Source organism: Lagenorhynchus albirostris, chromosome X (genome assembly GCF_949774975.1).
Source record: "Lagenorhynchus albirostris chromosome X, mLagAlb1.1, whole genome shotgun sequence".
Taxonomy (NCBI): Eukaryota; Metazoa; Chordata; class Mammalia; order Artiodactyla; family Delphinidae; genus Lagenorhynchus; species Lagenorhynchus albirostris.
This window is the reverse complement of record NC_083116.1, coordinates 111,820,576-111,830,770: the sequence shown is the minus strand read 5'-3', so window position 1 is coordinate 111,830,770 and position 10,195 is coordinate 111,820,576. Positions and strand designations below refer to the sequence as shown.

General features: G+C 44.1%; 1 pseudogene; it reads right to left on the bottom strand.

Moving 5' to 3' along the window:
- Positions 1 to 262: 262 nt before the first annotated feature.
- Positions 263 to 9,006, bottom strand: LOC132513214 (ferritin light chain-like; annotated as a pseudogene).
- Positions 9,007 to 10,195: the final 1,189 nt, after the last annotated feature.

The following is a 10,195-nucleotide window of genomic DNA, read 5'->3' as shown; positions in this document are numbered from 1 at the left end:
TGAGCCCACATGCCACAACTACTGAAGCCTGCACGCCTAGAGCCCGTGCTCCGCAACAAGAGAAGCCACCGCAACGAAGAGTAGCGCCCCCGCTCGCCGCAAGTAGAGAAAGCCCGCGCGCAGCAACGAAGACCCAATGCAGCCAAAAATAAAAAAATAAAATAAATAAATATATTATTTAAAAAAAACTGCCTAGTACAACTTCAGGCCAAAGCCCTGACACCACAGGGGCTCCTCAAAGGCCGCTGGGCTCCGGACGCTCCTACTCGTGCTGGAGGGCGAGCCTTTCGACGAGGGCCTCGCCCAGCCCCCCCTGGGGACCAGCCGGCCTGCGGAGGTTGGTCAGGTGGGACGAGTTCCCACCTTCTGGATGAGTTTCACCTGCTCATCTAGGAGGCGGCTCTCCAGGAAGTCACAGAGGCGGGGGTCTGCGCGGGCAGAGCCCAGGCCATGCAGGTCCACAAGGGCCTGGTTCAGGTTCTCCTCCGCGAGCACGACGGCTTCCACAGCGTCCTGGGTTTCACCCCACTCATCCTGAGACGCTTCTGCACGTCCTGGAAGAGGGCGCGGCTGCCGCGCTGCTTTTGCATTTTCAAGAGGCGCTGGGCGTCCTCACGCTTCCCCTGGGGCACTTCGCGGAAAAAGTGGCCCAGGCCCTCCAGAGCCGCGTCGTGGTGGTGGAAATAGGCGCCCAGAGAGAGGTAGGTGCGGGAGGCCGGCAGATGCATGTTGACCAGGCGGTTGACGGCGGCCTCCACCTCGGCGGAATCATTCTGACGAATCTGGGAGCTCGTGGTGGATCGGTAATACGGAGTTAAGCTCAAAATATGGTGTTGGCGGTCCCGGTGGCCGAGGACAGCTGGGCGGCTGGTTCCGAAGGTTGCGAGTGGAACACAGGTTGGAGGTGGTCAGAGGCGGGAGCGAGGGGCGCCCCTGGGTCTGTTCTGTCCAAACACTGTTGTAGCAGGAGACGGAGCCGCGGGAGTGCCCAGTGCACTGCCTGTGTGTTGTTTTTTATCAAGAATTCCATCTGTTCTTGATTCGTAGCACATGCTTTTGTTTGTTGATTTTAAATACACTTATTTTAAAATCCTTTCCAAATTGTTCTATTATTTCGACTTTCTTTTATACGACTCCTCTTAGATGTTGGCTTCCTTGTGCGGGTGTTGGGTTTCATTGTGGCCTTTGTAGGTTTTTTTGGAACGCTCATCTTCATGGAGGCTTTTTTTCTCTCCCATTCACTGTCCCTGGAAAGTGGTTTTACGATGGGCTTCAGCCCAGCGTCTTGAGGACCAAAGTCAGTGGCTCAGGGCTTTTGCTCTGTGGGCACATCACGCTTCCAAAGCAGGAGCTCACACAAAATGCATACCTGGTGGCTGACTGTGCAGTCTCTCTGCTTTCTTGCTCTATCAGGGGCAGTTTGTTTCCAGTGGATAGGTGGGCCTTGTTCACCTTCACATATAGCCGGGGGACCATGAGCAGTGTCCCCACTGGAAATGGGGGTGTGTGGGTGTTCCTTACTCCTTGGTTGGATTTCAAATTCCAGACTTGTGGTCAAAAGGTACCAACTTACAGTTATAAGATAAATAAGTACCAGGGAGGTAATGTACACCATCATGACCGTAGTTAACACTGCTGTGTGGTATATTTGAATGTTGATAAGAGAGTAGGTCCTAAAAGTTCTCATGACAAGGAGAAGCACATTTTTCTTCTCTTTTTGTATCTATATGAGCTGATGGATGTTAACTTATTGTAATCATTTCACAATTATGTAGGTCAAGCCATTATGCTGTATACCTTAAACTTATACAGTGCTGTATGTTAATTATATCTCAATAAAACTGAAAAATGAAAATTAAAAAATAGAATAAAATAAAGCAAAAAATGAAATTCCAGACTTCACTATCTGGGTCAGGTTCTTCCAGGACTCTATGGGCCCACATTGTTAAACTTGTCCTTACTGCTGTGGGTTTCCACTTCCCTTCCGGTCCACAATTTAAAAAATCATGTCCCTGAGTATTTTTTTAAACACTGTATCTATCATTTTTACATTTTTGAAACCGAGTGAGGGAAGTTTAGCATACATTCACCCTGAGTCAACACAGTTTTTAACCACAATGTAGTTTAAAGCCTTGCTGCTCAAAGTGCCTTCTGTGGAGTGTGGTTTTTAATTTAATTTAATTTCACTATTTTATTTTATTTTTATAAAATTTTAAAGATTAGTTTCCATTTACAGTTATTCCAGAATATTGGCTATATTCCCCGTGTTGTACAATACATCCTTTAGCCTATTTTATACCCAATAGTTTGTACCTCTCACTCCCCCACCCCATATTGCCCCTCCCCCTGCCCCACTGGTAACCACTAATTTGTTCTCTATATCTGTGAGTCTGCTTCTTTTATGTTATAGTCACTAGGTTGTTGTATTTTTTAGAGTCTGTGGAGTGTATTTTATTTTTCTGTTTTTTTTTAAATTGAAGTGTAGTTCAATTACAATTTTGTGTTAATTACTGCTGTACAGCAAAGTGATTCAGTTATACATATATATACATTATTTTTCCTATTCTTTTCCATTATAGTTTATCACAGGATATTGAATATAGTTCTCTATGCTATACAGGAGGACCTTGTTGTTTATCCATTCTATATATACCAGTTTGCATCTTCTAATCCCAAATCCCCAATCCATCCCTCTCCCACCCACCTCCCCCTTGGCCACCATCAGTCTATTCTCTATGTCAGTGATTCTGTTTCATAGGTAGGTTCATTTGTATCATATTTTAGATTCCACATGTAAGTGATATCATATGGTATTTGTCTTTCTCTGTCTGACTTCACTTAGTATGATAATCTCTAGGTCCATCCATGTTGCTGCAAATGGCATTCTTTCTTTCTTTTTTATGGCTGAGTAGTAGTCCATTGTATATGTGTACCACAACTTTTTTATCCATTCATCTGTCAGTGGACATTTAGGTTGTTTCCATGTCTTGGCTGTTGCGAATAGTGATGCTGTGAACATAGGGGTGCATGTATCTTTTTGAATTATAGTTTTGTCTGGATATATGCCCAGGAGTGGGATTGCTGGATGATATTGTAGCTCTATTTTTAGTTTTCTGAGGAAACTCCACACTGTTTTCCACAGTGGCTGTACCAACTTACATTCCCACCAACAGTGTAGGGGCTTCTCTTTTCTGTGGAGTGTATTTTAAGTGCAGAATCTCAGGCTCACCTGAGACCTGCTGAATCAGAAATGGCTCTTTAACAAAATGCCCGGATAAGTCATATACACATTCAAGTTCGAGGAGCGCTCCTCTAAGGGTCAGTTAGTTTCTGTATAACCAACCTGGACAAAATGAGACCTTTAGAAACTTTTATTTCCCTAAATTTCACCTCTTTCTTCCTGTCCCACCAATTTCATGTTGATATATCTTGAATTTTCGTTACAGTTTGCTGTTAAGGGACATAATTTTTATAAGCAGTAATAGCTTAAGTTGAGCACATATTTTCCTTATTTCTTTGCTCTCCATTGCTTCTTGTATCCTATCACTTTTTTTTTCTTTGGCGCCACCACGCAGCTTGCGGGATCTTAGTTCCCTGACCAGGGATTGAACCCGGGCCCTTGGCAGTGAAAGCACAGAGTCCTAACCACTGGACCACCAGGGAATTCCCCCATCACTTCTTTTAGTTTCATTTTTCTCCTTGGTGAAGTTCTCTTGGAGCTTCTGGTATGACGGCATTTTTGAGTCCTTGTAATCTGAAAATGGTCTTTATTTTGCCTTCATTCTTCGACAAAATGAATAGATATAGAATTCAAGGTTCAAAGATATTTTCCCTCGGCACTTTGCCGGTATTACTCTATTGTCTTCTTGCATCCATAAAGAAAAGAAAAACAGAGAAGAAACATTTTTATCATAAAAAATAATTTTACAGAAAAGTAGAGGGAATAATGTACTGAACTCCCATGTATTTATCACTTGACTTCAGCGATTAACAATATTTTTGCATCTGTTTTGCTGACAGGAAATCTCACGTCAACCGCATTCTCATTTTTTTCAGATCTTTTTGTTCTGGTAGCTTTTAGGGAACTCTTCATCCTTCTAGTTCTGAAAATTTGCTACAGTGTCTAGATGTGGTTTTTTTTTGCGGTACAAGGGCCTCTCACTGTTGTGGCCTCTCCCATTGTGGAGCACAGGCTCCGGATGCGCAGGCCCAGCGGCCACGACTCACTGGCCCAGCCGCTCCGTGGCATGTGGGAACCTCCTGGACCGGGGCACGAACCCGTGTCTCTTGCATCGGCAGGCGGACTCCCAACCACTGCGCCACCAGGTAAGCCCTAGGTGTGCTTTTTATCATTATTACTGATTGCACTCAGAGGTCTGTCTCAATCTGACTTGTGTTTGGGTTCAATCCTGGGAATTTCTTGACTTGTATCTTTTGGATGTTGCTTCGATTATCTCCTTTTGGAAATAACTTTTAGAGAACTCTTCTTAGCTACTGAATGTTTCTTCCATCTGTCTTTACAGTCCTCTTCATTCTTTTCATCCCTTTATTTCTTTGTGCTGTGTTCTGGGAAAATTTCTCAATGTAACCTTTCGGCTTCCTAATTTATCCTTCAGCTGTGCGCAAGCAGCTCTCCACTGGTGTAATCAACAGCTACAGTTTTTGGTGCGTCAGCTTTTAATATTTTAGGGTTACCATGCTTGGTTGTGGAATTCTGTCCTATAGGAAAATTCTCCTGGGTGCATCCTGAGTGGAGATGGTTTTCCAGTGGGCCTAATTGGCAGAGGGGCTGGCCACACAGGAGCATATGGTGGCTGTAGTGTGACCCTGGCCTTCCAGTGCTGAGGGCCACCATCCTTCTTAGGTGAGGAGGGTCTTAGTTGTAACTGACAGAATCCAAGAGCTACTTTAAACAGAAAAGGGCTTTTATTTCTACTTTTTGTTGGGAACTGAAATAAATTATTAAAGGGCGCTAATATACTCTATACCTTGATTAATTTTTACAGAGGTATACACTTGTATAACCACCACCCAGACCAAAATATAGATTATCCCCAGCCTTCCGTAAGTTCTTTGTGTCTCTTCCCAGTGAGTATTCATACCGTCCTCCCACCAGAGGTAGCCATTTCCTGTTTCCATTACCACTGATTAGTTTTTCCTGTTTTTGAACATTACAGAAATGGAATTACACTATGTGTACATGTCCGACCTCCTTCGCTGAGCATAATGCCTATGAAATTCAAATTCATATATTGTTGTATTTAAAGTTGTTAGTCCTTTTATATTGCACTGTAACATTCTATTGAATGAAGAGATCACAATTTATATATCCATCCTCCTATTGCTAGACATTTGGTTTTTCTCCCGTTTCTAATTCTGCTGAATAAAGCTTCTATGAACATTCTCCTTTGTGTCTTTGGTGAACATATGCATTTATTTCCTTTGGGTTACAAACCCAGGAAAGAGATTGTTGGGTCATAGACTGGGCATACGTTCAGCTTTAGTCAATGCAAGCAGTTTTTTTCAGAGTTGGTTGTGTCAGTTTACATGCCCATCGGCAGCGTATGAGAGTTCTAGTTCCCCCACAACCTTCCCAGTACCTGGCATTGTGAGTCTTTTTCTTTTTAGCCATCCTGGTGGGTGTGCTGTGGTGTCTCATTGTGCTTCTAATTTGCATTTCTCTGGTGAGTAATGATGTTGAGCACTGTGACAGATAAGATTTTCCAAAGTTTCCACAACTCCCATCCCACGTGATCTTACAATGGCACCGTGACCCTCTCCTCATCAGAGGCAGAGTCCGTGTACTCTCCTCTTGAATCCTGTGACTATGGTGGAAATGGTAACATGTAACTTCTGAGGGTAGTTCATAAAGGCATTACGGGTGTACCTCTTTTTATTGCACTTTGGAAAAAAAATTTTTTTTAACAAATGGAAGGTTTGTAGCAACTCCGCATGGTCAGATGATGGTTAGCATTTTTTATCAATAAAGTATTTTTTAAAATTAATTACTTAATTTATTGGCTGCGTTGGGTCTTCATTGCTGCGCGCAGGCTTTCTCTAGTTGCGGCGAGCGGGGGCTACTCTTCGTTGCAGTGCACGGGCTTCTCATTGTGGTGGCTTCTCGTTGTGGAGCATGGGCTCTAGGCGCACAGGCTTCAGTAGTTGTGGCACGTGGGCTCAGTAGTTGTGGCACATGGGCTTAGTTGCTCTGCGGCATGTGGGATCTTCCTGGACCAGGGCTCAAACCCGTGTCTCCTGCATTGGCAGGCGGATTCTTAACCACTGTGCTATCAGGGAAGCCTTAAAGTATTTGTGTGTGTGTGTGTGTGTGTGTGGTACACGGGCCTCTCACTGTTGTGGCCTCTCGCGTTGTGGAGCACAGGCTCCAGATGTGCAGGCTCAGCGGCCTTGGCCCACGGGCCCAGCCTTTCCGCGGCATGTGGGATCTTCCCGGACCGGGGCATGAACCCATGTCCCCTGCATCGGCAGGCGGACCCTCAACCACTGAGCCACCAGGGAAGCCCCCTAAAGTATTTTTCAATTAAGGTATGCACATTGTTTTTCTAGACATAATGCTATTGCACACTTAATAGACTACACTATAGTGTAAACCTAACTTTTATATGCCCTGGGAAATCAAAAAATTTGTGTGACTCGCTTTATTGTGCTCTTTGCTTTATTGTGATCTTTGCTTTATTGTGGTGGTCTGGAACGGAACCCCCAGTATCTCTAGGTGTGCCTGTGCCCGGTTCTTTGGGACACCCTCTTAGAGCCCTGAGCTTCCACATAAGCAGTTCAACTAACCTGAGGTCACCATGTTGTGAAGAAGCCCAAACTAGTCCATACAAAGAGACCATGTGGAGAGGTCCTGAGACTACATGAGAAAGATCCCCAGCCAGCCCCCAGCTCTAACCACCATTTGGCTGCAACCGCATGAGACACCCCAAGCCAGAACCTCCCAGTCAAGATATTCTCCAATATTTGATTGTTGTTCCCAACTGGGGGAGGTTTTGCCCCCAAGGGACATTTGGCAATGTCTGGAGACATTATTTTTGGTTGTCACAACTAGGGGCGGGGGCTGTTCCTGGCATCTAGTGGGTAGAGACCAGATGCTGCTTAACATCCTACAGGACACAGGACAGGCCCCCTCCCAAAGAATTATGTGGCCCAAATGTCAACTGTGCTGAGGTTGAGAAACCCTACTTTAAGCCATGGAATCCACTAAGTTTTAAGATGTTTTGTTCTACTGCAAAAGGACTGGAACAAGCACACAAGCAGAAAGGGAATTTATTAAAGAAACTTAGATAGTTCACAGATCTCTGACAGGGCCAGAGAGATGGGCTTAAAGGTTATTCAGCCAGCAGTAATGGTCAAACCACACCGCCAGGTGAAGACCCCTGGACATGGACCCAGAGTTCGCAACCATGATGCTGAGGACCGGATACCAGGACCTCTGAACGCTGGAAGCCAGTGCCACCCTCACCAGAAAGTGGATTCCATATGTTTCCTGCTTCTTCTCGTTGCTCACTTTTGAATCAAAGTCTTACCTTGGTATGTCTGATGGAAGAATCCTAGGTCACGTGTAAATCTGTCTGCAAGAGAAGCTGACAAAGCAAGTTTTCTGGCTTCTACAATGCAGGCAGGACCAACACAGGAAAGGTGTTCCAAAGATGCTGGGAAGCCACAACCTTGACAAAATCCCCTGCTAATTTGTTGTTTTAAGCTTGTGGTAAACATGATTGATGATGGCTGTAGAATAGTACGTGATGACTCTACCGTAAGTTACACATTTGGACTATTTCTAGTTTTTTTGTTAACTTTAAATAATGCTGTGATATTATCAGACATTTGGGCTGGAAATTTTACTTTAGAGATTTCTTTTAATCCCAAAGAAATAACTTAAAAAACCCCAGTTTATTGTACAAAGTTACTTACGGCTTTATTATTTATAACTACTGAAAACTGGAAAGGGCTCAAGCATCTAAAACCATGGAACAATGGACTAATTTGTGATATGATAACAAACTTCTATGATTTCCTGGGATGGTGTTAATTCCAAATATTAGGCCACGTTGTCTCCATCGGTTTGTTTATACTCTGTCAGACCCTGTGTCCAGTTTACTTTGAAAAATGTAGTCACCGTGACTATGTAATTTTGTTATAGTGGAATTTTACAATAAAAATAATGACTTTATAAGTTCTATTGGACTAATACGTAGAAAGTGGGTACAAAATGTTTTATGGAAAAACCAAGATATAGGCGTCTCGATATATTCGTTACAGCCATGTAAAATTAGTGTTTGTATAATGTGAAGGGTCCTAAGAAGGTTGCCTTTTGTTTTGGGTTTGTAAAGTTAAGTACAGAAAAATAAAAAGAAATTCCCCAGTGTTTGTATTAATCTCTCAGCATCTGAAGAGCTTGCCCAATAGGTGGCACTACTGGATAAGAGCAGATAGAAACTTTTCCAGGCTGCCTGTAAGCAGCGTTTCTCAAACTTCCGTTGGCATGAGAATGACCTGGTTAAAACACAGCTTGCTGGCCCCTTCCCTCAGAGGCTGTGATGTAGAGGTCTCAGACATAGCCTAAGAATTCGATTTCTAACAATTTCCCAGGTAAAATGATGCTGCTGGTCTGGGGACCGTGGTTGAGAAACGCTGCCTTCACGTGGAGCTCTTTGGAGTGTAGAACAGTTAGAACGGGCTTCTTCCCTCTTTCCTCATAGCAGTCCCCTGGCTCACCTCACTGCCGCGGTCACCCCATGTCAACAGAGGAGTAGGGTGGCCACTCAGAGGTGTGGGGGGGCCCTGCTTGACCCTCTACATCCCATCTTCCATTTGAAGGGAGCAAATGGGCCAGGTGGAGGGAGGGCTCTTCGTCTCTTGCTTCCTGGAGGCACTGACAGACCTCACACTGGGGTCCAACACCAGCCAACGCAGCAAATTACTAGTAGCCTCAGTTGCTACCCGGTGAACAGGATGGGGTACCTCCTGTCCTGCAGCAGGCATCTCGGGATCTTTTGCACCCTCCTCTTCCCCGACTTCTGTGAACACTAATCTTACCAAGAAGCTAAGCTTTGGGTTAGCTCATTGCAGGCTTTGTGTGTCTTGTGCTCTAACTACCGAATAAAGAACTTGTCCCCCAACTCATAAGCAAAATTCAGCACTGTATTTTTGAAGAACTCCTCAAATTTTCAACCTCTCCTCCCCCTAGTTTCACTCTCTCAGCTGAGCTTGACCTTGCTTCCTACTTCACGAAGAACGTGGAAAGAATTAGAACTTCCACGAGTTCCCAGCACCATAGCTACCCAGCCCCCTGCATCTGGCCCCATTTACTCTGCTTCCTCCTTGGTAAGATAGATGACTTGTTGATGCTCCCGGCCAACAGCAGTCCCTCCACCTGTGCACTAGATTCCATTCCCTCTCAAGATCATGGCTGCTGCCGTCCTCCTCTCTCTACTGCATCACCCAATTTATCCCTATTTACTGGACCGTTCTCACCAGCATACACATGTACTGTTATTTCTTCTGTACTAAATAATAGAGTTGCTTCTGTTCACTGTCTCCAATTTCTCTGCTACTTTTCTCCCATGAGCCCACCCAGTCAGGTTGTGTCCCCATCTCTCTACCAAAACTGCCCTAGTCACAAATGACCCCCACTCGGGTGAGTCCAATGGTCACTTCTCAGTCCTTGGCAGCAGCACTTGACAATATGGTCACTTTCTCGAAACCCTTTCTTCCTCGGTTCCCACAATACCCCACTCACCCCTTTGTCTTCTTTTTTTTTTTCCAAACAACTTTTTATTGAAGTATAGTTGATTTACAATGTTATGTTAGTTTCTGGTGCACAGCGCAGTGATTCGGTTTTATATATATAACATATATTCTTTTTCAGATTCTTTTTTATTATAGCTTATTACAAGATATTGAATATAGTCTCCTGTGCTATATCGTAGGTCCTTATTGTTTATCTATTTCATACATAGTAGAGTGTACCTGCTAATCCCAAACTCCTAATTTATCCCTCCCCCACTTTGGTAACCATAAGTTTGTTTTCTATGTCTGTGAGCCTATTTCTGTTTTGTAAAGAAGTTCATTTGTGTCATATTTTAGATTCCACATATAAATGATATATGGTATTTGTCTTTCTCTGTCTGACTTAACTTCCCTTAGTATGATAATATCTAGGTCCGTCCAT